Source organism: Oncorhynchus nerka, linkage group LG7, assembly GCF_034236695.1.
Source record: "Oncorhynchus nerka isolate Pitt River linkage group LG7, Oner_Uvic_2.0, whole genome shotgun sequence".
NCBI classification, from domain to species: Eukaryota; Metazoa; Chordata; class Actinopteri; order Salmoniformes; family Salmonidae; genus Oncorhynchus; species Oncorhynchus nerka.
Window position 1 is genome coordinate 97,959,740 of NC_088402.1, and position 6,060 is coordinate 97,965,799.

Sequence of the window (6,060 nt, forward strand, 5' to 3'; positions counted from 1 at the left end):
GCCTCTTCAACCTCAGGAGGCTGAAGAAATTTGGCTTGTCACCAAAAGCACTCACAAACTTCTACAGATGCACAATCGAGAGCATCCTGGCGGGCTGTATCACCGCCTGGTACGGCAACTGCTCCGCCCTCAACCGTAAGGCTCTCCAGAGGGTAGTGAGGTCTGCACAACGCATCACCGGGGCAAACTACCTGCCCTCCAGGACACCTACACCACCCGAATGTTACAGGAAGGCCATAAAGATCATCAAGGACATCAACCACCGAACCACTGCCTGTTCACCCCGCTATCATCCAGAAGGCGAGGTCAGTACAGGTGCATCAAAGCTGGGACCGAGAGACTGAAAAACAGCTTCTATCTCAAGGCCATCAGACTGTTAAACAGCCACCACTAACATTGAGTGGCTGCTACCAACACACTGTCATTGACACTGACCCAACTCCAGCCACTTTAATAATGGGAATTGATGGGAAATGATGTAAATATATCACTAGCCACTTTAAACAATGCTACCTTATATAATGTTACTTACCCTACATTATTCATCTCATATGCATATGTATATACTGTACTCTAGATCATCGACTGCATTCTTATGTCACTAGCCACTTTAACTATGCCACTTTGTTTACTTTGTCTACATACTCATCTCATATGTATATACTGTACTCGATACCATCTACTGTATGCTGCTCTGTTCCATCACTCATTCATATATCCTTATGTACATATTCCTTATCCCCTTACACTGTGTATAAGACAGTAGTTTTGGAATTGTTAGTTAGATTACTTGTTGGTTATCACTGCATTGTCGGAACTAGAAGCACAAGCATTTCGCTACACTCGCATTAACATCTGCTAACCATGTGTATGTGACAAATAAAATTTGATTTGATTTGATTTGTCTAAGGTGGGGGTACTACTAAGCTCTGTCTAAGATGGGGGTACTACTAAGCTATATGGAATTGTTTTAAAAAGGTCATACCTAGGTTAATTTAGCGATTTGAATTTGAATTTAGCCCTTGAAGTATCCCAAAAATATATAGAATAAATATTTTGATAAAAATAGTAGCCTTACTGCTAAAAACAAAACATTTAATAACAGATTGGTTACAACTGATAGTCCCCCCTCCCCGTGTGTCTGACTTATATCTGAGGGATTTAATCATTATCAGGAAACCTTTGCAAATTATTATTTTTTTTAACATTTATTCATTTATTTTTGGCACAAAGCAGTCTCTCAGACGAGTCTTGTGAGACCTGTTTGTAAGTAGATATCTCTAGCTTAAACTGATGGATTTTTATGGGTATATTTTATTATGCTAATTCGATTTCCTCGGGGGTTAGTGTTTTAGTGTTCTCTAGAGAAGTGCTTTACAGTCATGTAAAACACACAGAGATCATCATGTAAAACACACAGATCATGACGGCATTTAACTGCCTTAAAGCATACAACTTGACTATCAATAGACCGATATGAACTGTGTGCATGATGTCATTTAACTGCCTTAAAGCATACAACATGACTATCAATAGACAGATATGACATGTGTGCATGATGTCATTGTTTGATTGTCATTTGACTATTTACTTAGATTAGATTTGATAGAAGACCTGCGAGCACACACACACACACACACACACACACACACACACACACACACACATCTCTAGCCTAAACTGACAGATTTTTATGGGGATGTTTTAATTATGCTAATTAAATTTCATAGGGGAAACACATATACAGAGAGAGGAAAAAAAGAGAGGTGCTGTGACTTTTTAGGAGTTTCTATGAATGTGTTGCTATGAGTTGCTATGGGTTTCTATGGGTTGCTATGGGTTGCTATGAGTTTCTATGGGTGTGTTGCTATGGGTTGCTATGAGTTTCTATGGGTGTGTTGCTATGGGTTGCTATGGGTTTCTGTGGGTTGCTATGGGCTGCTATGGGTTGATATGAGTTTCTATGGGTTGATATGAGTTGCTATGAGTTTCTATGGGTGTGTTGCTATGGGTTGCTATGGGTTGCTATGAGTTTCTATGGGTTTATATGAGTTTCTATGGGTTGCTATTAGTTTCTATGGGTTGCTATTAGTTTCTATGGATTACTATGGGTTGCTATGCGTTGCTATGAGTTTCTATGAGTTTCTATGGATTGATATTAGTTGGGGAGGACGGCAGGCAGGCTCAGGTCAGGCAGAGGTTGGTAATCCAGAGGTGGAGCAAAGGTACAGGACAGCAGGCAGGCTCAGGGTCAGGGACAGGCAGAGTGGTCAGGCAGGCAGGCTCAGGGTCAGGGACAGGCAGAGTGGTGAGGCAGGCAGGCTCAGGGTCAGGGACAGGCAGAGTGGTCAGGCAGGCAGGCTCAGGGTCAGGGACAGGCAGAGTGGTCAGGCAGGCAGGGTCAGGGACAGGCAGAGTGGTCAGACAGGTATGCTCAGGGTCAGGGACAGGCAGAGTGGTCAGGCAGGCAGGCTCAGGGTCAGGGACAGGCAGAGTGGTCAGACAGGTAGGCTCAGGGTCAGGGGCAGGGAGAGTGGTCAGGTGGGCGGGTACATGGTCAGGACAGGCAACGATCAAAAACCAGGAGGATGAGAAAAGAGAAACTGGAAAAGCAGGAGCTGAGACACAAAAGGCTGGTAGGCTTGAACAAACAAGATGAACTGGCAACAGACAGACAGAAAACACAGGTATAAGTACACAGGGGATAATGGGGAAGATGGGCGACACCTGGGGAGTGGTGGTTACAATCACAAAGACAGGTGAAACAGGTCACGGCATGACAGTACTCCCACCCCCCCTTTTAGGGACGTCCACCTGGGCGGATACCTGGTTGACTGGGGTGCCAGCAATGAAAGTCGGCGATGTGGGCCGTGTCCAGGATGTCTTTAGCGAGAACCCAGCTCCTCTCCACCGGGCCATAACCCTCCCTGTCAACCAGGTACTGGAAACCCCTCCCCAGTGGTCGAACCCTCATGAGGCATCTCACCATGTACACTGGCTGGCCATCGATGACACGGGGGGAGGGATGGGCCTAGAAACAGAAGACAAGGGGCAGGCAGAAATGGTTTTGACTCGAGACACAGAAAAGGTAGGAAGGGGCAACAGAGGATGAACAGCGGAGGGGTTAATGATCTTGGAGCGGGGGGGATAGATTCTTACATACTGGTTGCTGCTGCGGAAGCGAAGTGGCCCAGGCCTTACTGAACCCCTCCTGGAGGACCTGCTACTGTTCTGTGAAGGGAGTAGTACACAGCGTTGTACAAGATCTTCAGTTTCTTGGCAATTTCTCGCATGGAATAGCCTTTATTTCTCAGAACAAGAATAGACTAAGGAGTTTCAGAAGAAAGTACTTTGTTTCTGGACATTTTGAGATGTAATCGAACCCATAAATGCTGATGCTCCAGATACTCAACTAGTCTAAAGGCCAGTTTTATTGCTTCTTTAATCAGCACAACAGTTTTCAGTTTTGCTAACATAATTTCTAATGATCACTTAGCCTTTTAAAATAATAAACTTGGATTAGCTAACACAACGTGCCATTGGAACACAGGAGTGATGGTTGCTGATAATGGGTCTCTGTACACCTATGTAGATATTCCATTGGAACACAGGAGTGATGGTTGCTGATAATGGGCCTCTGTACTCCTATGTAGATATTCCATTGGAACACAGGAGTGATGGTTGCTGATAATGGGCCTCTGTACTCCTATGTAGATATTCCATTGGAACACAGGAGTGATGGTTGCTGATAATGGGCCTCTGTACTCCTATGTAGATATTCCATTGGAACACAGGAGTGATGGTTGCTGATAATGGGCCCCTGTACTCCTATGTAGATATTCCAGTGGAACACAGGAGTGATGGTTGCTGATAATGGGCCTCTGTACTCCTATGTAGATATTCCATTGGATCACAGGAGTGATGGTTGCTGATAATGGGCCTCTGTACTCCTATGTAGATATTCCATTGGAACACAGGAGTGATGGTTGCTGATAATGGGCCTCTGTACCCCTATGTAGATATTCCATTGGAACACAGGAATGATGGTTGCTGATAATGGGCCTCTGTACTCCTATGTAGATATTCCATTGGATCACAGGAGTGATGGTTGCTGATAATGGGCCTCTGTACTCCTATGTAGATATTCCATTGGAACACAGGAGTGATGGTTGCTGATAATGGGCCTCTGTACCCCTATGTAGATATTCCATTGGAACACAGGAATGATGGTTGCTGATAATGGGCCTCTGTACTCCTATGTAGATATTCCATTGGATCACAGGAGTGATGGTTGCTGATAATGGGCCTCTGTACTCCTATGTAGATATTCCATTGGAACACAGGAGTGATGGTTGCTGATAATGGGCCTCTGTACCCCTATGTAGATATTCCATTGGAACACAGGAGTGATGGTTACTGATAATGGGCCTCTGTACTCCTATGTAGATATTCCATTGGATCACAGGAGTGATGGTTGCTGATAATGGGCCTCTGTACTCCTATGTAGATATTCCATTGGAACACAGGAGTGATGGTTGCTGATAATGGGCCTCTGTACCCCTATGTAGATATTCCATTGGAACACAGGAATGATGGTTGCTGATAATGGGCCTCTGTACTCCTATGTAGATATTCCATTGGAACACAGGAGTGATGGTTGCTGATAATGGGCCTCTGTACTCCTATGTAGATATTCCATTGGAACACAGGAGTGATGGTTGCTGATAATGGGCCTCTGTACTCCTATGTAGATATTCCATTGGAACACAGGAGTGATGGTTGCTGATAATGGGTCTCTGTACTCCTATGTAGATATTCCATTGGAACACAGGAGTGATGGTTGCTGATAATGGGCCTCTGTACACCTATGTAGATATTCCATTGGAACACAGGAGTGATGGTTGCTGATAATGGGCCTCTGTACATCTATGTAGATATTCCATTGGAACACAGGAGTGATGGTTGCTGATAATGGGCCTCTGTACTCCTATGTAGATATTCCATTGGAACACAGGAGGGATGGTTGCTGATAATGGGTCTCTGTACTCCTATGTAGATATTCCATTGGAACACAGGAGTGATGGTTGCTGATAATGGGCCTCTGTACACCTATGTAGATATTCCATAAAAAAATCTGCCGTTTCCAGCTACAATAGTAATTTACAACATTAACAATGTATATACACTGGATTTCTGATCAATTTGATGTTATTTTAATGGACCAAAAATGTGCTTTTCTTTCAAAAACAAGGAAATGTCTAAGTGACCCAAAACTTTTGAACGGTAGTGTATATTATCGTGCATTTCACACATATTATCCAGATACTGACTGGTCTATAGGAGCTTCCCACCAGAATGGGCTTTAGGTGAGGCAGATGAACATGTAGGGTTAGGGTTAGGGTTAGGGTAGGGTTAGGGTTAGAGTTAGGGGGTTAGGGTGAGGGTGATGGTTAGGGTTAGGGTAGGGTTAGGGTTAGAGTTAGGGGGTTAGGGTGAGGGTGATGGTTAGGGTTAGGGTTTAGGGTTAGGGTTAGGTTTCTAGTTTTGAGTCGGTTGATCCACTTCCATCTCTGACACGTGGAAACCGGAGGGGAGAAGGGAGGGGGTGCACTCCACATCATATGCGCGTAGGCCGGAGGGGTCCGGGCGCAGCCGGCCAAAGTTGTAGGCCCATGGTTGCCCACTTGTAGATTGACCCGTTGGTTGGGTTTAAAGACTGTCTGTCTGTAGGGTTAGAGTTAGGTATGGGGTTTAGAGTGGTTAAGGTTAGGGTTAGGGTAAGGTATAGTTTTTAGAGTGGTTAAGGTTAGGTTTAGGTAGGTCTGTCAACTCGATGTAGGATCAGGCAAAACCCTTGAGTTGCGTACCTTATGCAGGTCCGGTCCTCGGTTGGTTGCCTTGTGTCCATGTCGAGTGGTATGGTCATGATGTCTAGGTCCGCTTGTCAAAGGAAGTAGAAAGCATAGTGCAACCTAGGAGTTTACTCTCTGTCGGATCCTTCTTTTTTAGCTCCACGTTGTCTATGTATTTACTTCAGTGTTCGTTGGTCTTTGGTCCTGG